The 26,160-nt window shown below is 36.9% G+C and overlaps 1 protein-coding gene across 13 annotated transcripts in view; it reads left to right on the top strand.

The window, feature by feature from the left end:
• The window catches only part of LOC110827981 (E3 ubiquitin-protein ligase sina-like), a 635,101-nt gene that overhangs the window by 451,129 nt on the left and 157,812 nt on the right, over positions 1 to 26,160 (top strand). The gene's annotated exons all lie outside the window — the stretch shown is intronic.

The following is a 26,160-nucleotide window of genomic DNA, read 5'->3' as shown; positions in this document are numbered from 1 at the left end:
CAGTGCTCTGTAGTAATTTGGCACAAAATCGTTTTGGGATGGAGGAATTACTTGTCTTCCCATACCTTTGTTCTTTCTAACGCGTGTGATATAAAACTTTTACGAACTTTCAAGTCGACACGTTCACGAGTCAGCTGAAACGAAGAATCAGTTGTATAGTACAGTGTTTAGTCTGTAACACCAGATGTTCACACTCAAGTATGTCAGAGTTAATTACAGCACAGATGAGAATTTGCAGTGAAACGAGTGGCCCTCACATTGGACCTCGCTTCCTCCACGTCATCTTTTATATATTGCCTTCCGGCGCTTTGTTCCTTGATATTGCATTTAATTTGTTTTTGTGTTTGCGACATTTATAATAAACAGTTAACATAAATTTAATCTCGTTAAGATATACACAGTTTATCTGAAACATTTATTGCTGTTATGAATATGTAACTGGTACATTCAAGGAAAACTAATTTATAACTGCGCGATGTTATGATCTTTACAACATTGCATTTCTGTCCGCAGTAAATGAACGAGGTATGCAAATACGTACAAGGAACGAGTTGGTATGTTGCGCGGATCCCAGTGGATTACGCAATACCTCTTCCTGTATACACCGGAGGACATAGCATGATCCTATTACATCAGCATCGTCCACGGCAATGGAACTGTTTCTTACTCATGCTTTTTTTATCACGGTACAAATAGAGAATGCATTATATTTTAAAATCCAAATTTTTCATACAGCATACTTCACTTCTCTTAAAAGTGCATTTATTATTATTACAATATAAACATGTCACTCGTTCAAATCAAACGTTTTCTTCTACATCCAGAAACGAGTTTAACAAAATGTGAATCTGTGCAGAACTGGCTTAAAGCGCAATCCACTACATTTTATTATAATTGAATCAGGACAATTGTGGACCGCTGGAATATGTGAACTGAAAGGCAGGGCTATTATAAACAATAATAATAAATTCGCAACTACTGGATTTTGGAAGACGTATAATAAATTTGGCTTTAATATTTTACTTAACTTCGTAGTTAATTGCTGGCATTGCACAGACACTCAGATTCAACTATATTTAAAAATAAAATAAACATTTGATTCCATTTTATGACACTGCGCTAGGATATGATTTCGTAGTATTCTAATAATTAAAATCTAGAGCAGTTGGCTTGAAATATGTTCTACCGCTTTTTCCGAAAAACACCTAGCATTCCTGAGGAATGAACGGACTTAGAAGTTCTGTAATGACGGTACTACATCCAGCGTGGATTTGGCTATGACACAAGAGATGATGGCACTCGATTATACTTACGATTAATGGCGTCATAATCGGCCAAGCGTATAGAGTGATGGGAGGGGGGACAGAGTGCTACTTTACTTGTAGCGTATGCCTCCTCATTTAAAGTAACCCTCACTCTTGTCCCTTTCAGAGCATGCAACATAAAGGAAGGGATGAAGTGTAGTAGGGATAGTGGAGTAACACTCTACTCCAAGCATGAAGGAGTCTGTTCCAGTTTATATGTTGTCCCTGTGAGTGTGAAAGGGACACAGGGATACCAACTGAGATAACCGAAGAGGGTTTTTGTGAGGCTGTGAAATCTATGACCAAAATTGTGTGAATGAGTCCTTACTGAGAACTTCATATTTCGTTGTTATTAAAACTGTCAAAAAACTAGTGGAAATTTGTACATCAGTTTCGAGCTTCAACATTCTCCAATACCTTGAAACGCTTCGGACATTTAGCGGCTGTGCTGGCTGCACGATATTTTCGTTATGTGTAATTCCTATGTCTCTTGCCGCATTTTAGATTCCTAGCAGCACAGCAGCAAAATATCTTCACTGTACTTACACATACCTCATTGCCTTGATGTTTGTATTTCTCATAAATATACGAGATCTTTTGTTGTAGAACACTAATATACAATTTTATGGTAACCTCTTTAGTATTTTTATACGTATAAGCTATGATGTGGACAGGCGGACGAAAACTATCCATGACATGCCTGTTCTATGAACTTAATGCGGAGAATCCATATAAAGCAATATTTGCATTTTATAAACATCAGTCTGAAGGACAGAAATTTTCCGTAATTTGGAATGTATCTGGTGCTGTGGGCTTGGGTGCATGAGCACCCTTAAATTATGACAGGTGTGTAGTTTGCTTTCCTATTGGGTTCATAAGCAATTCGAAAATGTGCGTAACCATCAATTTCGGGCCGCAAGAGCTGCTACGGTGACAGTGAACTGCTACTATTGCTTCAGCTGTCCTCTTTTACTAACACAAATCACATCCTGCCGAGTTCAATATGACATCTCGTCCTACTGTAGCATGCATATTTCTAGAAGCATTCTGTTTTTCGACTTCACTTGTGTTTCGTTCGCTGTCAGCAATGGATTTGAATAATGTATGTCAGAAAAGAAACAGGTAATTGAGTCTTGGAAGCTGTATTGCATTATGAATGAGGAAACAAATTTGGAGGCAGAACGGAATGATTTTTTTTTATGAAATATGTAACTGAGCTCTAGAACAAAGGTTGAATACTTTCGATTCTCCCACATTTCATGTGTTTCATTCGCTTTAGTGTTTTCAGTCGACGAGTACAAGTTTCAGAAGTACATTTTTTTACGTATCGCGTATTAGCAAACTGTCATCCGTGGCCTACTTTAAACTATTCTTACGCAGTATATGTAAGTAATTAAAAATATAAGGAAGAATCTTGGCTAAGAAATATAAAGCCTGACGTTTAAAATCAGTATATGCTGAAGATTTAATAATTCGGTTCAAGTTCTGCTTCACGGCGAAGTGATGTGTCTACAACTGATTCAGCCAGATTATTAAATTGAGAAGTGAAAGGCTTGTAAAACCGCGTATCTTGGTCACCATATCACTGCATCTCCTTCACCATGACCATTCCAGCAAAACACTGCGAGTGATAACTGCAATTGGTTGCTATCAGCTTAGATTTGGAAAACTGATTAAGTTTGTCGAAAACTTTTATAAGAAGGTGCTTCGGAAATTTGTTCCGTCGTTTAGTGGTTTAGAGGCGTTTTAAACCTTTACCTTAATGATAATGCCATGGCTCAAACTCTGATTCATTCTTTTCATCACGAAGTCGATGTGATGGTATTGGCTCCACACTGAACGAAGTTTACATTTGTATGCTTGCAGCATCGGATTACATTGAGCAGGATCGAGGTAGTGTTCAATAGAATCTGCAGGATTCGAATATTTGAAAGATTTGAAACACAACCATTACCAATATTAGTCATCACTGTTTTAATGGTTTTATCCTGGACTCAGTATCTAGTGTGGTCGAAATTACGCGTACATTCATTTTGATGTGTTTTAAATGTCAGGCAACTTCATAGTTATATTTGCAAAAAAGAAAATCGTACTCTTTAAGTTGACCTTTTGATGTGAGCCAACTGAAGAGGGTCACAGGTTAATCGAAACATGTAGTGGTAAAAAATAAGACACTATTGGTAAACACATGGTGGCCTAGGTGGAGTAATACTTATAACTTTTTGCGTTGCACAACAGGAAACCTCAAAAGATGATATAGTTGCGTCATATTGTGAAATTTAATTAATTATTCGATTTTTGTCCGTCTAATCACATTTCATATTTAAAATTTACAATTAAGATAATTAAAATATCATTTTATGTTCCTCATCGAACAATCGATGTTCCAATTGTAAATCGATTGTTCGATGAGGAACATAAAATGATATTTTAATTATCTTAATTGTAAATTTTAAATATGAATTGTGATTAGACGGTAAAAGCCGAATAATTAAGGAAACCTCAAATAAAGAATTTTAATACAAATTAGGCTGACCTTCCGTTCATGAGATTTTTTCTGTTTTGGAGGATTGAACACAGCGAGTCGGGTTTTGTCCATGGGTATTGTCGTTAACAAATTAAAATTAAATATCCATTGCTGAAGTAAGATTCATCTGCTTCTATTTCTTACACTTCAACACTTCCATCTATCGACAACTTTCAATATTTTGCTTTCAAGAGACTTTATTTTCGAATACGTATGCCCCGGGCTATATATACTTTACACGAATCGAATGTAGGAAAATATTTCATTTCCTGACGCTTTATTTTGTCTTTTACCAAGAACTTGAGGAAAGTTGCACAGCAAACTTCGTCGATCGGAGCCTGCCGGAGGCCGTCTTAACTGCTTGTTCCCGTTCTTGTCTGCAAGGTATATACCTTTTCACTGCCTCTTTCTGAGACCTTTTTGAAAGTTACTCTAATTGAAACTTCCCCAAGAGCAGTGCCAATAGAGTTACAGATTTTACGGTCATGTGATACTGTAATGAACCCCCGCACGTAACGTATGTCATCTCTGTTGGAAAATTTAAATTTTTTATCAGCTAGAGTTTAACAAAACTTAAACTCAGTTGTAAACTATACTTTAAATAGGCACAGTCTTAATGTTATAGATTAAACTCAAGTGTAAGACAGCGTTTGCTTTCAAGCTCGGAGCAAAATTGACTGATTCGACATGTTGTCTGGTTTGTTGATAAAGATCAAACACACTTTCTTCTTCTGTCGTTAAACCACAAGCGTTAGGAATGTCAAATATGATAGCGTATGTTGTATATGAGTCTCTACCATGCAGTGATGCTACTCAGTCCATGTTTACTCACTATGACAGCATATTTCAAGCACTAACTTTAATACCGATATTCAGTTTTCTCAGTTGAGATTTAAAATGTTCATTTTCAGTGCATTCTGTTACTATAAGATGGCAAAAATATAGAAACGAAGACAATAAACTTTTAATATCCGATTTTTAACTGCATACAGACCGAGAATTGTTTAAACACACAAAATATTAACATCGCTGATGATAAAGCTATTTTGGTTTAGACAAAATCCTCAGATGTGGCACTTGCGTGAACTGTTGAAGTTATACATACAAAATGTAAAGTAAGTAAAATAGTTATTATAATAAGTTTTTTATGGTAATTTGTAACGTCATAAAAGTTATGTGCTTCGGTGTATTATTTTCCGTCGTAATATATTCTTCTAAATTAATGTTTCCAGTACGAATATTAATTTTGTATGAATTTTTATTACGTGCAGTTAAACCTTCGAGCGTGTGAAATGCAGTAGACTAGCCTCCATATTATTCCATTGAATAATTTAAGAGCAAAGCTGGCATGAGCGTGGTAATATGAAGTCAGACTTTGACGTGGTATATACTGGCTTCTTAGTCATTATTATTTTGAATACCATAAAATACTACTACTATCACATGCTTGTTTGTAAGAAAAGTTGAAGTAGAGGTTACTCAGTGAAATGGTAAAAGTATTGCCTAATTTTTATTTAACTTGAAGGTTTATTGCTATTGTCACATCAGATATCACTGAACCTTGCTATCGGCTGTTTCAATCTAGTTCATGTCTTTACAAACGATACAGTTTATTTTTAACCTAACCATCAGCGCGTAGGTTTTTGTCTTAAATGGTCCCTCCTTTCTAATTTTTCTACCAAAATACCATATAAATTTTTCATCTTTTAATGCTTGCTACATTCTTCACCAATCTCATCTGCCTTGCTTTCCTGTTGTCTGTATGTATGAGAAGATTTAAAAATAATGCAATTTTTCCTTCATATGACTTGCATCCTGTACACGTATTAAATACGTATTTTATAATTACTGTGTGTTAAAGAACAGTGAACGTTTATAGCTGTAATTTGTCTTCCTGATTTGTAGGTCTATTCCTTACCTACGTAAGTGATACTGTAGTAACAGAACTATAAGATTCAACGTCGTTAGACCGCCGTTGGGCCCACTCATGAGCCACTTTAATCCACATCCGATTCACGTGACCTATCTCTGTACGATACTCCTATGTTTTCCTTTCAAAATATTTTCTGAAGTAAATATTTTCCAAGCAGTTTCTCCTATAATATTCTGCGTCAACGTAACCTTGTGTGAATTTTCTCTTAATATTGTACGGTAAATTGCAGACATAAATATTTTCGTTGTCAATCTGCTTTCAGACGCTTGTAATTTACATTCTTCACTCAAAGTAAGATACAACGATAACTAAACAGAACATGACGAAATTTGTTATTTTGTATATCCTAACCTGCAACGTTTGGGACACTAATGTAATTGTACCTTATCAAACAACTGAGGCGCATTTCTGTTTTCTGTCATTAATGGTAGAATTCAAATAAAGGGGAACTTGTTTTATTTTTGTAACCAAATATGTGGTAGAATTACTGAGATATAACAATGGACCACAGAGTAACTGACTGATAATATTATATTACTCTGCAGCGTTGTCACTTGCATCGGAACATATTGACCTAATTGAACAGAAACAGGATTAGATATAGCTTTGTATAATTTTTGTTGTGTGCTCAGCATTTACTTGTGAATTAATTTATTTTAAGAATTGAAGACTGGGGTCCGCAGTGGTCACGCGGTCTGAGGCGTGGGCCTTATGCCGCTTGGTCGCTGGGACCATGGGTTCGAATCCCACTTAAGCCATGGATGTTTTTCTATGTTGTGCTGTCCTCTGTACAGGTAGAGGCCTTGAGACGGGCCGATCCCTCGTCCAAGGAGTCCTATCAAATGTCCATAGACCAAGGGTACCGGAAAAATGTATAAACATTGTTAAACCGGGAAAAAAGAAGAATAATTGAGGACTATGCATTCAGTAATTATGTTCCTGATCGTCATTTTAAATTATTATCAGCGCCTTAATTTATTTAAATTATTATTATAAATATACTAATGTATTTAGTAGCAATTTTCTTTGTGTTTTAGCGTCCTCCTTACTAATGTAATTTTATATTCTGTTTGTTATTACCTTCTATGTTTATTATTGTGCTAGTGTGCTCATCTCTTGTCCTGTGTCTCTTATTGGCTTTCTGGCTGTTGATACAGCACACTAATAATAAAGAATTGAATTGAATTAGTATCGCTATTAATATATTACATTCATGATGCGGCCAGAAAATTTAGGGATAAGAAACTACGTTAAAAATTACTAGGAGATCGTTGACGAAGATGATTCGGTAACTGAAGTATACTTTCCTTCAATCAGAGTTCGGAGTTAAGTTTTGGGATGAAATGACTTGATATTTTATGTCAATATTTACGGAAGGAAAAGTAGAAAAGAACGAATAGTAAAATGAAATAACGTTTACATACTATAACAAACTCCATGCAAGTCTTATTATCCTGGACCACATCCTCAGTATAAGAATTACGTGGCTTATTTGCATTACTCTATTTTACCTTTTTGAAATACATATACGTATAGGCCTCAACATACAAACGCGTTTCATTTATTACACTGGCTTTTTCTGTGTATGTACAAGAAGCAGTATTGATAGAGTTGCAGTCGGAAGCTAATACGATTTCTCTGAAGTCTGAAACATTGCCGATACCTGACGAGACTTCTCTTCTTCATCAAGCCACTTTTGACAGTCGGACAAAGAGAGAAGCAAGAGAGACGACGGAGAAAAGGAAAGAACTTTACTTTGAATTCAAGCGTCCTCCAGAAGCAAAGAAGCATAGAAGCAGAGTTACGAGCTGCGCGCTTCGTTTCCTCAATATAGAGAGGGTTCGCCTGAATTCTGTGCAGTTTCTACTGAAATAATTTGATCAATGGTGCGGAATGAGTCTGTGGTTGTGGTCGGAGCTCTGATAAAAGTAAAACTCTTATGGAGACAGAAGGAAGAATTCAACCGGGCGAAGAATTGGGAACCATTACCACATACAGAACTTTTCTTAGAGGCATCGAATCACAAATGTACATATGTTCAGGAAGTAATAGAGTTTTTATGTTAAATATGTTTTTTGTTCAGTTACACGTATTTTTTAAAAAAATATGTTGTGAGGTTTACGTCTTTGAACCTGGTGAGCGTTATCGATAGTAATAATTAAAATTGTAGCCCAGATGTATCAATGAATATTATTTTAATATCTTATACTATTCGGTATCACTTAGCCATTCTGTGGAAATTAAACGGGGTCCGCAGTGTCCGCGCTGTCGCTGGGACCGTGGGTTCGAATCCAACTCAAGCCATGGATGTTTGTCCGCGTTTTTCTGTGTTGTGCTGTCCTGTGTACAGGTAGAGGCCTTGCGACGGGCCGATCCCTCGTCCAAGGAGTTCTACCGAATGTCTATAGATCAAGCCAACCAAAATTTGGGACCCGCAGTGCTCAGGCACTTGAAGAACGGGTCGTTCCCAGTATCCCAGTGGAAATTAAACTCATTGGTGACTCTCTGAAAATAAAGATCTAATTTCATAATTGACCCATTCATAGCCCTGGGGTTCCTTCAATAGACCATGTTCTTTCCATTGGTTAACTGTAACCTAACCTAACCTAACCTAAAATAACATTGCTTTGCCTGTTTCTAATGTATTTTAATTTTATTCTCTCACCTTCTAAGATACGACTTTAAATAGGGCGTTTGAGAACATGGCATACAGCATTTACGTAAGAAAACTTCATTTAAAGAAAGCGTTTTGGAGATACAGAGGTAGCCATAGAATGGCAGATAATATTAAAATGTTTTTTCTTCTAAAAGTATGGTGTGAATATTTGTCTTAGCTCAGTCTGTATTAGCCCTGTTGTTGGTACGTGTGAGCACCGAACTTTACTAAGCACGGGAAGTTTCACCGTTTGAGCGATTACAATCTTCTCAAAAATGAATTTTTTCTTGTAGTTTGTTACTATTCGGTTATTATATATTAAGGTGGAAGAATGTAGTATGAAGTAAAGCGAAACAGGAACAAATGTTTGTACAGCTTAACGAAGAAAGACGTTTCTTCGGAGCAAAGGAACAGAACAAAGAGAGAAGTAGATGCGCGCCTACATATGAGTAACTACAAACGAAAGCCAACGGTTATAGAAGTAAAACAAACCATATGTCAGTGGAATAAACTAGGAACAGATACCAGTTGCTATAGAAATATCGCCGTCAGTCTTCTTCGCTCGCTTTTCTTTGTTGTAGGAGAAAATCTTTTTGACGATCAACTTCAGCTGTGCACAATAGAGTTCATTAAATTCCTGTCCTCTGTTCTGAGACTGGTCGCTACACGGCACAAAATGGATCAACAAGTCCTGAAATGTTTCTGACGAATCGAGGCTCATATAATTGCAGCGTGAAGTCCAGTTTCGCTTAACTGTGACCCATAAGCCCCTTGTTAAGCTCTGTCAATCGACTGTGACAATGTGAAACCTAGTTTTAGGTACGAGATTATTTTAGACAGCTTCAGATCCTCCTATTAATAAACTGATTTAATATCTGTTTAACATAAGCCCAAACAGATTATCCACACGTCATCGTTATTTAACTTAAGAGAAATTATTAATTAATTCATAGGTGGACTTTGTGAAACTGTCTTGTATTTTTCGCAGAGTTAACAGCAACACGTTAAAATCACGAGAGGGTACTTCGAGTCTGTGGAAAGGAAAATATGTAATCATAAATATATTAGAAATTGTAAGATTTGAGGTTTTCAGAGCGGTGAGTATGAAGATTTCTGTCTTCTGGGTTGTTGCACTCTGTAGTCTGGTCGATGTTTACCAACGTTTCAGAGGTCATACTGCCTCCGTTATCAGGGCGATGAATAATGTTAAAATTGTTTTAAAATAAATTTTGTAAACTGTATCACAGTTATTCTATTCTAATGAACCTTTTAATTAAATGACAAAATTGATAAGAGTTTTAATTCCACTTCCTATGACGGAGGCAGTATGACCTCTGAAACGTTGGTTAACATCGACCAGACTACACAGCGCAACAACCCAGAAGACAGAAATCTTCATACTCATCGCCCTGATGATGGAGGCAGTATGACCTCTGAAACGTTGGTTAATATCGACCAGACTACATAGCGCAACAACCCAGAGACAGAAATCTTCATACTCATCGCCCTGATGATGGAGGCAGTATGACCTCTGAAACGTTGGTTAATATCGACCAGACTACACAGTGCAACAACCCAGAAGACAGAAATCTTCATACTCATCGCCCTGATGATGGAGGCAGTATGACCTCTGAAACGTTGGTTAACATCGACCATACTACACAGCGCAACAACCCAGAAGACAGAAATCTTCATACTCATCGCCCTGATGATGGAGGCAGTATGACCTCTGAAACGTTGGTTAACATCGACCATACTACACAGCGCAACAACCCAGAAGACAGAAATCTTCATACTCATCGCCCTGATGATGAAGGCAGTATGACCTCTGAAACGTTGGTTAATATCGACCATACTACATAGCGCAACAACCCAGAAGACAGAAATCTTCATATTAGAAATTGTTGTAATGCAACTGTACGTTATTCTTCTGTCATTGTACCTTATTTTCGTTTTAGACTTGAGCTGTTTTCAGTTTTTGACACATTTGTAATATCGAATTCATCTGTAGTAATCGTCTGTGTGATATAACTCAAGATAAAATGTTTGGTCCATTTTATGTCCCGTGACGGCTTTCTAACTAAACTCGCCAATCAAAACTTTTATCAGCGGGGGAGTGTGGACTGTAACGGATCTTCACTCGGGTGTCTTATAGATGGCAGCCTGCTTCAGCACAGAAGAACAAAAGACTCTCAAGGAAAGGGAAAGAGTTTTTCTTTTATTGTAAATATAAAGGATATTTTGGACTATCCAGTGATGAGAGAGAAGTTTCCTGTTAAGTGTCTTCCTTCCTCACAGAAGTTCTTCAAGTCCTCGGTTTTATGTGATTTGATTCTCTTAGAAATTTCTCTCCACTGTGGAATTGTGGTTTTATAACTTAAAGATACTCTAGTAGGAATTAAATTTTTACGTCATTAAGATCGGAATAATTTTGGAATCATTTAACCCTTTGAAGAACGAAACTTACCTTAAAGATCCCCAAAGAAAACTAAGCTAGTAAATGTTATTTAGGGAGATAATCTCTTTTTATTCTGAGAATCTTGCGAGACACTTAAATATACTCGGAGTGAAAAGTAGTTATTGAATATTCAAGCAAATGTTGGGTGCAAATGTTGTTTAAAAGGCTAAGATGAAACTTGTGTATGAGCATTTATAACGAATTTATTTCGTGATGAAGATAAAGGTGGACCCATCCTCACCACCAGCCAGCGAGCGTAAACCTCAACTAAATGTCTAACCTGTTCCTAATGATGCGTTTTATCGAATCGATTGTGATGTGTTTCAGTGTACAGATTACCACTTAACCACGAGAGTAAGGCAGAAGGCATTTTTATTTTTCAAAGCGTTAGCCGGAATAACGCGGCTGACACTATTATCATCTCTCTTACAACCGAAATTTAAATGTTTATATCACATGTTCACATATTTGATGGAACATTCTAGTTAGTACCACAAAAGTTTGCACACTGCGTGTAAATTATTTCTGTGCTCGGTATAAATAATGATATTTCTGCAAAAGTATCCCGCAAAAATTGCTAAACAGCACTAGTATACGTTTATAGGTTTTTGACGAAGCATGTTATTAAATTGATGGCATAGTCCTGGACATTTTATTATATTTATTAATATAAAAGCACGCAACGTTTCGGAAGCTAACTCTTCTTCCATCATCATATGACACTACACAACCCAGTCAGTTCTTTGTAATAGGTAATCAGAATTGAATGTTTCACGATTTGGAAGTAACTGCAGAATATCGATATCTGGGTCTATATAGTGACCAGGCTTTAAGATTTACGACCAGGTTTTGATTCCTAGAACTGCAAGATATTTGTTTTTGCCCCAACGTTTAGAAAGACTCTGCTGCCCACCGAGCCTCGACTTTTTCCTTCGGGTTCAAAAGCGACCAGGACGCGAATCTGACCACTCATCTCCACCTAGTTGCAAGGTTAAGAATAGATGGAACCACAACACCATTCCCTGATAAGTCTACATACGAGGTGCGATCGGAAAGTTTCAAGACTGTGTCAATAGAGGGCGAACCGGATGTAGTACGAGCTTCTACCGCTAGGGGGTGCGGCCTACATTCATAGTGAATCAGTGTGCCAGCCGGCATCATCGAATTAGCATTTGTTTCTTAGTTACGGGCGTTTTGGTAGTGCATTACACCGACCCTCCTGCGATTTCGGAATGGCGGATTTTCATGAACAAATCAAATTTTGCCAAAGACTCGCCAAAACGACTACGGAAACCTATGAAATGCTAAAGCAAGCATTTGGGGAGTCCGCAATGGGTCGTGCACAAACTTTTGTGTGGCATTCACGTTTTAAAAATGGCCGAACCTCTGTCGATGATGACGAGCGTTCTGGACGACCATCTTCGAGCACAACGCCCGAAAATGTTACGAAGATTCGGCAGGCCATTCACGAAGATCGACGTCGTACCATCAACGACTTGTGCGACATTGTTGGGATAGGCTATGGGACCTGTCAGCTGATTCTAAAGGAAGAACTCCACATGCGACGCATCGCAGCCAAGTTTGTGCCAAGGCTCCTGTCTGAGGACCAGAAGCATAATCGACTTCTCGTTTGTCAGGAGCTCAAAGATCTAGCAAGAACCGACCCCAACTTTCTTTCTAAGCTCCGTGTGACTTCTTCCTCTTCCCAAAGATGAAAATTCAGCTAAAGGGAAGGAGATTTGAGACGATAGAAGAGATTCAGGCAGAATGGCAGATGGTGCTTGACAGGCTGACAAAGAAAGATTTCCAGGGATGCTTCCAGGCTTGGCAGCGGCGCTGGGATCGTTGTGTTCACTCCCAGGGGAACTACTTCGAGGGTGATGGATGAATTTAATACCTGAGATAAGTGTACGGGTTTTTATACGCGCAGTCCCGAAACTTTCCGATCGCACCTCGCATACATCGCGACGTAGTGCATAATTATGCAGCAGAAGTAACTTTACCTCACTGCGGTATAAACACATTGACCTGTGAGGTTTCCTCGAACTCCATGTTGCATCTTATGTGTTATGTCGGGGCATTAAAGGAACCTGCACTTTCCAACCCGCAAAGGTTATGCGTCCATGGGTAATACGAAAACTCCAGGCCTCATTCTTGCTTTTATGTCTCTGTAACCTCACCTCGACTTTACTCCAGGTTTCGTTTAGTCGAGTTTCGCGTCAGACTTTACGGCACTCCGCGTTAGTTTTGATGATGTTATCAGCATATTCTGTATGTCATTTTAGACATGACTCTGCGTATATACTATAATCGTAAACGGAATTTTGTCAGAAAACTGTTGATTACAAGCATCTTCTCATATATCTGGAAAAAGACTTCACATAGGCTTAGCCTATGCACGATACCCTTTGAGTGAAAAGAAGGTTTAGTCTTTGTGACAAGGCTTTAGAAATAAAAACAAAATTAACAATTTTTTATCAAGTAATGCCATGGAACAGGGCCTTTCCTAAGAAGCTGAGGGCAGTTCAGGGGTCAATAAATTCATCGTCTTTGATGAAATCAAAGAATTCAATCTTGCTTCTGGATTCTAACATTATACAGATAAATTCAGCCTATATAATCTATTGTAAATATCATCTTTGATAATATCTGTCCACCTAATTCGGGGTCTCTCAAGTGGCATTTTCTCCTCAGAATTTATTATTTTTTCAATTGTCATGTCATTTATGCGTTCTACATCTCCCGTCTAAATCATTCTCCTCATTATTTAACACTGACAATATTTGGTGATGACCACTTTTAAGCTATTATCAGAGCGGACGGAAATAGGTAATGTTCGACATACCTAAGATTTTTCACTTTTGTCTTTTAGTAAATCGTGAAATTCACATTAGTTAAGCTCACTGACGTACGATCACAGCGCTGCTATCGAGCACAGTATCTGCCACACCAGTCTGTCTTCATAGTAGTGAATCGATAGGCCTGCACTTCTGAGCGGTATATTAACTGTAACTTAAAAGATGTTATGAAGTATAGCGTAGCAAATTCCTCAACTTTCCAAGCAATATGAACTTTTAGAGAGCTGTTATTTCGTGGAAATCAAACTAATCCGGAGAAGATATTCCCAAATTTAAAAAAATCGTAAATAACCGATAAGAAATTGGTGTAGGCAGCTCCGCAGATAAATGAATATTCTTAACATCTTCCTGTTGTTTCTGGATCACTTGCAAATGCCCCGCATCAGAGAGATCTCTACATCAAATGTTGTATTCCTGCATATAGAATCTGTTCAGGCGGTTGTGAATTCTGACACGTAATAATTTATCACCTCCTACAGGTCACTTCGCTGATTTAGTGCTTCAAAGTATATCTCACTGGAACTGTTGTAAATCCTGTTGACCTCTAGGTAGCATGAGGCATGGCAGGTTTAAACATAGCGCTCAGAACTTGCTTCTTTTCAACTATTTTCTCAACTTATTGAATTAGCAGTAATGAGTAAACATACCTCACAGATTAATGTTAGTCCTCCTTCAGAAGATGGTAGACACTGAATCCTTTGTAACACCCTGTGGTTCATTACAGTGTTTACGTGAGGTAGCCACAGGGTTCTATTCTGGCCCTTTTGAATCAGGTCCACACCTTCACAGTTTCTTTCTCCATGATCCAGTTTAATGTTATCCTCAAATCTGTCTCTTTCTTCGGATTTTTAGATTAAAACTGTGTATTTTTTCTCAATTCTCCCACCTCTGCAAATGTCCCACCAATTTCATCCTGCTTGATTTCATCAACCCAAAAAGAACTGGCGAAGAGATTATGAAGGAATTCGCAAGTTGAGACTTTGTAACGAGTAATGATGACAAAGTATTTTCTAGATTGGACTCGAAACTTCGAATTGTGAAAAAATATTTTAATTAAAATTTACTAAAATTTAAACTGTTTTGAACGTAAGGGATCAGGACACTGGAGACCCTGGTTACCGTCAGGTAAATCTTGCATTGGCGAAACTGCCATGAGTGCCCTACTCATGCATCATATTTCTAAATTAAGCAGACGGAAGTTTGAAATCTTGTGTTTTACTTTGGTGGGGTTGAAATCTGCACACCCTAATCATGTAAGCAGAACAACGGTATTGCTCTTTAATTGTCTCATTTCCTACTATTCATGACGACACAACGTATTTCGTTGTAGACATGTGTGGTTACAGTGTTTAAGAAAGTTTAAAAATTCATAACATTTAATATCCCGTTGAAATTACACCTGTCATTAAATTTTTTGATTCAACGAGTCTAGAATTTGTCACAGTCGAAGCGTAATTGACCTTACGTAGAAAGAATTTACTTAAGTAGAGTTGCTTAGAAGACATAACAATTTTTAAAAAAAAAAATTTAATGCAAAATAAACTATGATTTTTGGACAGCAATAAAACAAATTCACTTCACATCTGTGAACTATACTTTCCCGATATGTTTCAGTACGAACACGTTCAGGCAGTCAGCTGACATAGCACAGATCGCTTTATGGGACTTCCGTTTAATTCCTATCTGGGCGGGGTTGATTCACATGGATATAACGTAAACTCGTAGCTTTCTCTTGAAAATAAAGTCACCAGGCCACGTATGCGAGCAAAGTGATAAAAGCATTTGGCGAGAGTAAACACTCGTGAAACTCTCTGTCGCTATAAAAACCTCTCTACCAATAGGCTACGTCAGAGAAACTACACAGAGGTGTAGATGCGATGGGGCAGCAAGGCGTCCTGTCAGCCCCCTGGTTACTGCTACCGCTTGCTACTACATGCATTTACAGCCTCTTTCACTGGAAAATGACCGTACATTCAGAGGACTCTGATCAATCCATAACATAAAACATATACACCTGTGAAAATATCACATAAAATCACCCCGTGTTTTCAAATGAAGTTACGGAGATGCTGTGTTGTCTGTCTCAAGAGAGACATTTCTTCTGATTTAGCAAGTATGTTCTGCTAACACGAACAGTTCCAGTTTGAAGACGGTATTATGACTTATGTCGACTAGGCACATATATTTTAACGACAACTGTCAGGTTAGTTCAGATTTTTCATTTAATGATCATTATATCTTTGTTACTACTGTTATGATGATTCCGTATATACATGTGCACACTTCATATATAATGTGTGTGTGTGACGGTTTGCTCTTCAACTGTGTATGACTTTGCATTTTGGTGCAGATAAATTATAGATACATTTCATCCAATATTTAATTAGCTCTATAGTTCGAAAGTGTTATGAAATTAACTTGCTATTAATTTTGGAACTTTAAAACTGTCACATTCTCTGTGACTGTGAACAGACTTACAAAACAAAGAAACAGGAAGATCCAACAAATTAAGATACAAGAGATTTTAATTTCGCAGATTAAGAATTTTTTAAATTTTAATTTTAACCTGTTATTAATTTGGTGATATAATACAAATAAACTTGATCACTCACGTTGAAAGATGAACACAGTTTGAGGGTTAAATTTCAGATTTTCTCGGTGGTCTGTATTGTAGGTAATATTAAAAGGAAATTTTAAATGCATAGGATTAGCTTTTTTAAGATTGTCGAAAAAGAAAAGAACACGTTTGGTTTTAATTTCTTTGTACCTCCTTTTTAAAATATGAAATACCACGACGTCGGTCCACCTGCACATGCCAACTAAATTTATTTTACCTTTCTTTCGCGTTATAATATTATCTGCTCATTTCCATGTTCAGAACTCTACGTCCAACGGGATATTTTTGGGGGTAATAAGATTCTTATTTCTGTTTTTAACGTTTGTGTGTGTCCATGTTGGTTTCCTGCGTTCTAACAGTGTTAGACTTGTAGGTAGATACTAACGTTTCGGAGAATGATACTGCATCCATCATCAGGGCTTAACCACTCGGTGTTACAACCCAGAAGATCAACATCCCTATTACCGTGAGAACCGCATATCTCCTTCAACATGAATTCGTAGTAACACTCTGCAAAACTAATAGATTTTCGTAACACAAAGCAAGAATTGTGATAAAAGTTGTCCATCTTTCCATCCACGTTGTTTATGTTCTTTTCGAAGGTAGCAAAAACATGATTGTGATAAAAATTCCAGCACTTTTTTAACATCATATTTTATCCATTAATCCTCAAACAGTACTCTTGTGAAAGTTAGCAATATGTCTGGTGTGTTTATACAACGCATGGTCTGGGTGCAATTGGCAACCAGCGTTCTGACACCGCAAAAACAGTGGAGTAGTGGAGGGGCAGTAACAGCGGTAGACTAGTTGGTCTACTTTCTACCCGCTTTTTGTGGCGCTAATTAACAGTAAAGTGTTTTAAATTGAGTCTAGTGGTAGGTTTTGCTAGTGCAACTTTGCAGCAAGCGCTGTGTGGATTATGTATGACGCACTGGATTTTCAGCCGCGTTCATTTTGTATGCTTGCTCTTGAAAAGTGTTTGTGGTTTGTATAAAATAACTCAACCCTACGTTTCTCTAAACTGTTCCTCTGTGTTTGTCGAAAAGGAATTTGTGAAAAGGGTGTAAAATCTTGAACCAGTTGTGAATGTATCCCTGTGATTAAATTAAATAAATTCTGTGTATAAAACAGGCCAATAGTAACAAACTAGTAGTTTTGTATGAAGTTCTTACTGATTGTATTATAATTGGATTAGTAATTAATTAAGAGTTATTAGTTAAAATATAATTATAGCCCATTCCCCAAGTAATTATTATGAGTACATTAGATAAAATGCAAATAATTGTTTGTAGTTACGATATACATTTCTTTACGTTTTATACATTATTTTACTTCCGAATTTATGAGTCAAAATAAACACAACTGTTATAAGGCTACGTTTGAAGCCCAAATATACTAATTCTGAGAGGGCCCAGAAAATTCTTTAATTCATTTTCAATTCCACGTTTTAGTTTTCGCACACTGGTAGGGAGGATTGACGAAATAAGAACGAAACTTTAGCTACATCACGTTCTACAAAATCATGTTTAAAAACGTTCTCTCGTATAACGATATAATCACAAAATTAACATTTCATGCAGGCTACCAAAACTCAACTAATTAAAGGAGAAGCTGTGAGAGCTAATTGTCAGATTGTGAAGTAATTCCTCGGCTGCTAGGTAATCCGAAGCTTCATTACTACATTTAGAGCAGCTCATCACTTAACCCTATCCTAAGCCAGATGAAGAACGCCCACAAATTTCCATCAAATTTTCCTACGATCCATTTTAGTATTATCCTACCTCGGCCTTCTGAGCTGTCTCCTCCTTTTGGACTGTCCAACAAGAATGATGTAAGTACTTAGTTTGCTTCCATGCGTGCTACATGCCTTGCCCATCTCCTCCTTGATTTGATTATCCTAAGAATTTTTTCATGGTGTACAAATTATGAATTTCCTCACTATGGAGTTTTGTCATTTCTTCTTTTTTTGGGTCCAGACATGACTCCACAACACCCTGTTCTCGAACACTCTATGTGTAAGTTGTTTCGTTAATAAGAGAAACCATGAGTCGTGCCCATAAAAACACCATGCATTTTGATGTAGGTCTAAGTCAGGCTTAAAATCTAGATAAGAAACAGGGACTTTAAGTACAGATTATTAACCGTGTTGCAGATAATATGATTTTTCCCTCCATTCTGGTGACAAGAGACACACCCTCTCTATTTCGTTGTCTCCTTTGACTTTTAGACTACGTTCCTTACTACAGCAAAGACAAATAAGAAATTAAGAATAGTGTCTTTAAATTAAAGGAAATACAGTATTACAAACAAAAATGTACGGAAGGCGTTATTATAGGCAACACAAAAGTACACTATAACACTGACACATTAAAATGTAGATACTAACATTCATGTAACTTAATGTACGTCGTCCGCTTAGTGGAAATTTACATAAACCTAAGTGTGTCCTTCAGAATAACAGTCTTGATTAAAATTCATGGATGCGAAAAGCGCTTGAGAGACACAGAATTACGGATAAGAAATGAAATGAGAATAAACTTTGTGTTTTATGTAATTCGTATCCATAGAGCGCATTTATTTCTAGCTTTGTGTAACATACATCTGTGTGTGTAATTGGAGACATTAAGTTGGTTCGTGTAAACAGACGATTCTAATACTATGCACTTGTAATTAACGAAAAAGCAGGATTTACGATTCATTTTCTAATTATTACAGAAGTTCGTGTTCAAGTGTAACAACTTGATTACGGAAAATATACTATCATGTTAATTTCTACTGGATCGTTCATGTTTTGCTACCTACGTGCTTCTTTCCTTTATATTATGTCATATGATTTGTACAGTTTCTAGCATTAAAAGTTGTGAGTGTATAGGATTCAAATTCTGAACATATTTCTCTCTTAGATATTTTAATACACATCCCAAGTCATTTATATTAGTGGCGTTATCCTCATTTTGAATTTATCTCTGTAACATTCTTATTATCCAACATAAACCCAACATTGAAAGAAGTGGATATAACTGAGAGGTTAAGCACAAATATCATCTGCCTCCGTCGGTCTAAAACATCTCTGCTCCCTTGAGCACTCCACGTGTGTGTTCTCCATACTTGGTTAATGATTTGCATGGAAGTAGAAAGTTTTTGCTGCTACTGTGAGAGGTAATTAGCAGCTGCTGGTATGTTGCGGTGATGAAAAGACAGTAGCCTACTGGTGCTGAGCCTACCAGAAGATGCAGAACACCGCCAGCATCTCTTACCCACTCCGCTCAACTCACTAATTACAGTCGCAATTTGAATGGTTGTTCTCAACAAAACACACGCCACCCTCATGGCTCCTGTGTGGGTGAAGTCAGCTTCAGCGTCAGACGAGGCGTCCCCCAGAATCAGTATATGTCATTATTGCATTTTATGAAAGGAAACGATGTTGAAGAGGATTGTAAAGAACGAAAGAAATGTGGGTTAGACAGTACGCTTTTACAGGTGGATTTCAGGGTAAGGTTCGTGTCTAACAAAAGCCAAGAAACCGCTAGGAAATCCACTTGACATTGGTGGTTTCTAAAACTCATCTTCCTTAAACATACATTAGGGATGAAATACCTCTGTTTCTCTCTCTTTCAGTTCTTCCTTGGTCCCTTGGTCTTCGCCTTATCTCATTAGCTTTGTTTTAGAAATTCGAACTTTCTGAAACTGTTAGCTGAGTAAAAGATGGCTGTCTTCTGGATTGTTGCGCCGTGTAGTCTGGTAGAAAGTAGTCGACGTTTCAGAGGTCCTTACTGCATCCATCATCAGGGCAATGAGTGACTGATAATGGAGGGTGCAAGGCACTCTGAACCGCCGATAAACTTCTAACTACATGGAGCTACACTCCAGAAAGCCGGCCTCTTAAAATTCACCGCAGTGAAAACGTCAAATAAAAAAAAAAGAATAGTTCTGCAGTTCCGGGGAACTCCGTGCAACAAACACAACACATTTAAATGAAGGAGTGACTGAAAGAAACAAAATATAATCGAACTTAAAGTAATCTGTTATACTTGAAACGATGTTCAAACAATTCTGCTGTAAGTTTTCAATATTCATATGATAATAAATATTAATTCTTACATGAAAACGTTTTCAAGAAACCATTGCAGTTCAATTACGCACATTATCCACTCGAATAACTTTCGAGTACAGACTAATTCATAAAAACAAATTATTAATATTATGACTGAAATTTAAAAGTTACTTTATTTCCATTTTCATATGACATAAGGAATGAAGAATGTTGAATCAGTAGCGCTCAAGAATTATGTACAAAGTGCCTATTTCGATTCTCGCTACGGATTACTGGAAATTCTGATTGAGGTTTTTCTCAGTCTGTCCAGAAACATTTCTGGGTTGCTCATTATTAGTCTCCTATAACCTCTTTCCGTAGCATTCCATATCCGTTTCAAAATCTGGAAATCAATCGTCGCGTTTGTCTTAAAATTAATGTTTGCTTAATTATGTCCCATATTATATGTGTCAGGTTAATATGTAGGTTCCATGAAAGGCGGAAAGTCCCTTGAAATGTTGGGCGACTATAAGCTTTTCATTAAGTAAGTTTTCTGCACCATTGAATTTCTTTCGACTTTATGTCATCTCCATGGAAGGGTTGTTAAATATTATTTTAATTTAATTTGAAATTTGTTGATTTCTCTTGCTTTATTTGACGAAAAATATCAAAATAAGAAATAGGCTTGTGTATTTTTGTTCTAAATATATTATTACAATTTCTCTCAAATATTCCTTGTGTTTCTGGTACGTGATCAGAAAGTGGGATAATTTCTTCCAGTAAGACTGAAGATACACACACGCGCGCGAGCGCTCGGTTTACAGGTTCTTGAACGTAAGATTATATAAGAAATATTAGCATAATCAGTCACATTTTATCTCTCGTTAGATTGAAAGAGACGGTTACAGGTCCAATTCGCGCGGAATGAGTCCTTATAAATAATTTATCACTCTCAGTCACCGAGTGACATTTCCATCTGTTTCACCTGTGGTTAGAATAACTCAGCCACGTGCTAGGGACATTCGATTGTTTCGTGTATGCCAGAACCCGTGTTACACGCCAGTGTTCTTTTAAAGCGCACGGTTGCAACAATGGACTATTCTTTTGTTCCTTAAGTAGTTCTGACTTTTCTCACACAGGAAAACCGTAAACAAATACAGATGTTTACAAATTAACTGTTGTTGCTTTTTAAATTAAAATCTGTGTCATACTTTAGTTGTGTTAGTCTATAATACCTTTAACTGACCATTTTAAAAACCTATTAATTCAAATGACAACACGATCTAATAGTGTTTGTGGTGAAAGGATATCATTATAGAGGGACAGATCAGTGGGCGATGGAAATAATATGTAACGTAAAGCATCGAGCAGCTTGTCTGAATGTATATATTAGAATATAGCGGACATCATCCGTTGCTGAGGAACAAGATGCCTGAAAGAGTCCGATGGGGTTAGGGCTGGAACAGACGTATGTATGGACCTTGGTTGACATTTTTGCCATGTGAACTTTATAACGTGTAAATCTGTAAACATCATTGCACAAATTCATTTAAACTTCGTTTAAATGGCATTAACAAGATTGTTAAACACTTTGAAGCATTTCTGTTTGCTTATAATTTTTGTGTAATAAAAATGTACATACTAAACATATTTCGGATGGTTATTCTGGGTTGTAACGAAATCTGGGAATATGGTGGTAATGTGTTCCTCCAAAACTTTGATTCAAGTCCACATAGCTTTAGAACACAAAAGATCAACATCGACATCTTCACCGTCGTGGGAACTTCAGATCCCTTATTGGAGGTACAAGCGATAAAAGTGGAATGTAGTTTGCAAAATTTCTGTATATGAATGCAAAATAAATGTGATAACTCATTCCCCATTTAAATAAATTATGGTTTCAGTTTATGTGAAACACACAGTGTTAGAACGCTCGTGATGTGTGGAAGACTGACTCGCGTTTTATAATTCCTGGTTTATAAATTAAATTTAAATAGTAATATGTTACGTCTTCGCTCTCGACACTTTCGACTCCTTTCTGATGCATATAATGTGCAGTCAGATATGAGATAATAATCTTTTCGATCAATAAACACGTCGTCATAACTGGATGTCATTCTACATAATACAGGGACATATCAAATGGGTGAAATTAAGTCGAGTTTCAAAACTTTCTTATGGGTGGAATAGAATCGCATAAAAACACTTATTTTCCGTTCATACACATAGCTTCTATTCATTCATCTGTACAATGGATCATCAGTTCTCTTTGTGACCCTCAATTTTCATCAACCTTGGTAAAAGCAACTATTCATGCAGTTACCCTGTTAAATTAATTTGATTCCTTGTATAAACCAAGGGACTCTGTAAGTGCTTCTCGTAACATTGTCCCTGTGTGTGTGTAACAGGAGCTCAGCTCCGCTCAGAAAACATGCTCTGCGTAGTAGATCCCAGATATTTCTGAACAAATATCGCATCACGCAGGGGAAATGAGGGTAAAGTTTGAATGCTAGTTTTTATCCCAAAGAAAAAGAGTAGAACAGGAAATGATGGAATGTTATGAAGAGGCAGAGTGGTTATCGTGGACACTACTCGTCCGTATAGCCACTCGAACAAGCCAGGTTTTGCTGGTTTGTTTTTCCTAGACTGTATTCCGTATGTTTTGAATATTAATTTCCAAGTTTTAGCAGCTAAGATAATTAAACTGAGGTAGCGAGAAAGCTTAAATACAGAGAGATATTGTATAATCCTACATAGATCAGGAACTTTGTTTAGAGGAATTCTATTCTAAATGGACATATTACTCGTGTATATTAACAAAGTATAATTTGTATCTGATTAAGATCGCTTTAATCCGAGTGGCAGCAAAATATTTATATGTAGATATGTATTTTAAACGATTACTTATCTAACCTACCTATATAAACTCTGCACTTTGACAACCACTCAGCTCAACAGATACAAATAAGCTAATAGTTCAAACAGTTGTATATCATGAGCAGACATGCAGTAAACACGTGATGCTAGTGGCAGAGATTCTATGTAGGCTTCATTGCACACCACTGTTTGTCCTGAAGCATAACTGAACCATCAGTGCAACACAAACACAGTAATTTACTGGTATTAGCCGTATTCAGAACTAAAACACTGACCACTTTAGATCGATAACTTGCCATAATTTAGAGCTCTTATTTCAGAAAATTAACAGATAGTTGTTATTCATTTATGGCATTGGCTGCATAAGTGGACAGTAAACATCAAACTCGGTTATTGGCCCATTAGCTTGTCTTTTATCGCCATTATTGAATAAACAATATTTGGTCTATGTAAATATTTGTGTATTACGTATATATGTATGCATGCAGTGCATGTAGTGCATGTAGTGTATGTATGTGCGAGAATGTGTATTATCTCTTTAAAATATTCCTAATCAACTACAATTCTTGACACTTAGAGAAAATGTAGTATATATATATATATAAATTAAGTCTTTCTAATCTTCACAAACACAAACTTCCTTGTACCGATACTTTTTATCGTTTATGGCATGCATGTCACATTCTAAGTACTTCATAAGTGCAAGTTACTTTATAACTTTAAAATGGCATAACCTGAATAACATGTAAATGTTTGAACTTATTTCAGCTGTTTAATTTGTAGGTAGGCACGGAGAAATTGGAATGTCGAGAAATATAAAATATTCTTCTAATTATGTATGAAATATTTTTATAATCCTGAGAGGATAGGTTAGTGGCGGTAAGTGTTAAGTAATGAGTTCAGTTAGAATGATGCTGTCTGTTACTAATACACAATACGGCATTTAAGTATTTTTAGGCATATTCTCAGGTTACAGTTAGAATAGTTCTGTGCAGTAGAAGTTCAATATCGTACATTTTGTTCTTGTTATATGTTTTAAAACCACGGAGCTCTACTGATAAACTTCACAGACTGTACACGGTTCCCCTTATGACGTGTAGTCGCCATGACACCGCAACGTCTACCGGCATAAGGCATTGGGTTGAACTGGGGTTTTGTTTCATATTAAATCCTCTGTAGGCCTCGGCATTTGAGCCCTTCCCACTGAAACGTGTAAAAAAATCATGGCTCAGGTTTTTCAAGAGAGACTAGCAGTTCGATGGTGGTGAGACCGGTTGTAGCTTCATCCCCAATAAGCCCTTCTCTCTCTTGACTGCCGATATCTTCTGATGCACCTTGAAGTCTACATATCATTTTACTACAATATTATTTTATGCAAGATTAAGCACAGTACGCACATACTAATGTTTAAAACACATTTTAACCATTTGAATCTCAAGTTCATCTAAAATTATTTAAGAATCCATTGGATACAGCAAAGAAAACATGATCCTTTACCATTGCAGAAAAAAACTGTTTAATACCGTTTAAGAAAATAATGGCTTTTGAAAGCAAGAATCATACAAAACCCACAAATACAAAACGCAGACTTGTGGATGCTGAAACAGATGGGGCATGGAATTACCATTGGGATATAAAATGTTAAATGTGTAGAACGAGTAAGTAGAAGTTGGAAAACAATTCCTTCTTACTGAAGAACAAAGACACCATCTTAACGCATACTTTCATTTACTCTTCATGTCGTTAATTCCAAGCCCACATACGTCGCAAATCAGACCTTTTATTACGTAAATCATGTAATTTATAGCTAGGTATGTATGATGTGAAATGTTATTAAATGAACATAAAGACTAAGCTTATAAATAAAACTACAGTTTTAATATTACTCAGTCGCTATAAAAAATAACACTTTTCATAGCGAAATTAACATAAGTGCAAACCTTCGTAAATGATTGGGACGTTCTAAACAACTACCACTAAACGAAGAAGTAATTCACACATTTTCCGATCCCTTTCTGCGGTATTAGATATAATTTGATCCAGCCTGACCTCGCTAACAGACTGAGGAACAGAGTCACAGGTTTCTAACTATGATTATTTCTACACACTCTCAAATTTATTGGTCAGAATCACGGAGCCATTACGGATACACGTTAGAATTTTACGTTTAAAAAGAACGACAGAAAATTGCTATTTAGGTCAGAGAAATCCCGTGACGTGGATGTGATGGAGAGCTGTGGTGGAACGTTTATTCCATTCTTCATGAATGGTACGGTTAACCCTTCTCCCCTTTTCTGTCCGTTGTTGTCTGCCTAACTACTTCGTGGCTTTGTTTGTGTTTCGGATCGTACAGAAATCCAAATGAAGCAATGAGAAAAACTGTAATGGATGAGGATTCCCATTCGTCAAGCGAGAAAGAAGATTTGCCCTGTAACAGGATGTTCAAACGTTCTTCTTTCCTTGGGCCTTGCTTAACTTTGGCGACGTGAATACTCGTCACCTCAACAAATGCGAAATTCGCTTCAACATCGTGACTCCACGGTGCTACGAAGAATGTGAAACTTGATGTCCAAGGGTCAAATAAAGTTCAGCATGGTTCACACAGATCCATTTATCTGATGTTTCGCTTTCTCCTCTTCCCTCCCAAACCTCTGGCGATGTTTCGGTTCACGCCAATTGCTATGCGTTTGTCTAAGACGCCACATAACCCCACTCTAGCGTTTCACTGACACTGGACGTGGAAAACTACGTATTATATATTTTCATTCGTTTGTTTCAGAAAAGTTAATTCCGTTAAGTACTTGCAATAAAGTTTTGAAACACTGAACTCGAATTCAAATTAAGAAAGAAGTTCTTGCTATTGTCACTTTTTTTGATCCTGGAAGGATTGATTGCAT

The sequence above is a fragment of the Zootermopsis nevadensis genome, unplaced genomic scaffold (genome assembly GCF_977971745.1).
Source record: "Zootermopsis nevadensis isolate Lab colony 2312 unplaced genomic scaffold, Znev_1.0 Znev_ptg000024l, whole genome shotgun sequence".
NCBI classification, from domain to species: domain Eukaryota; kingdom Metazoa; phylum Arthropoda; class Insecta; order Blattodea; family Termopsidae; genus Zootermopsis; species Zootermopsis nevadensis.
The sequence above is the reverse complement of the archived record's forward strand: the minus strand, read 5'-3'. Positions and strand labels throughout refer to the sequence as shown.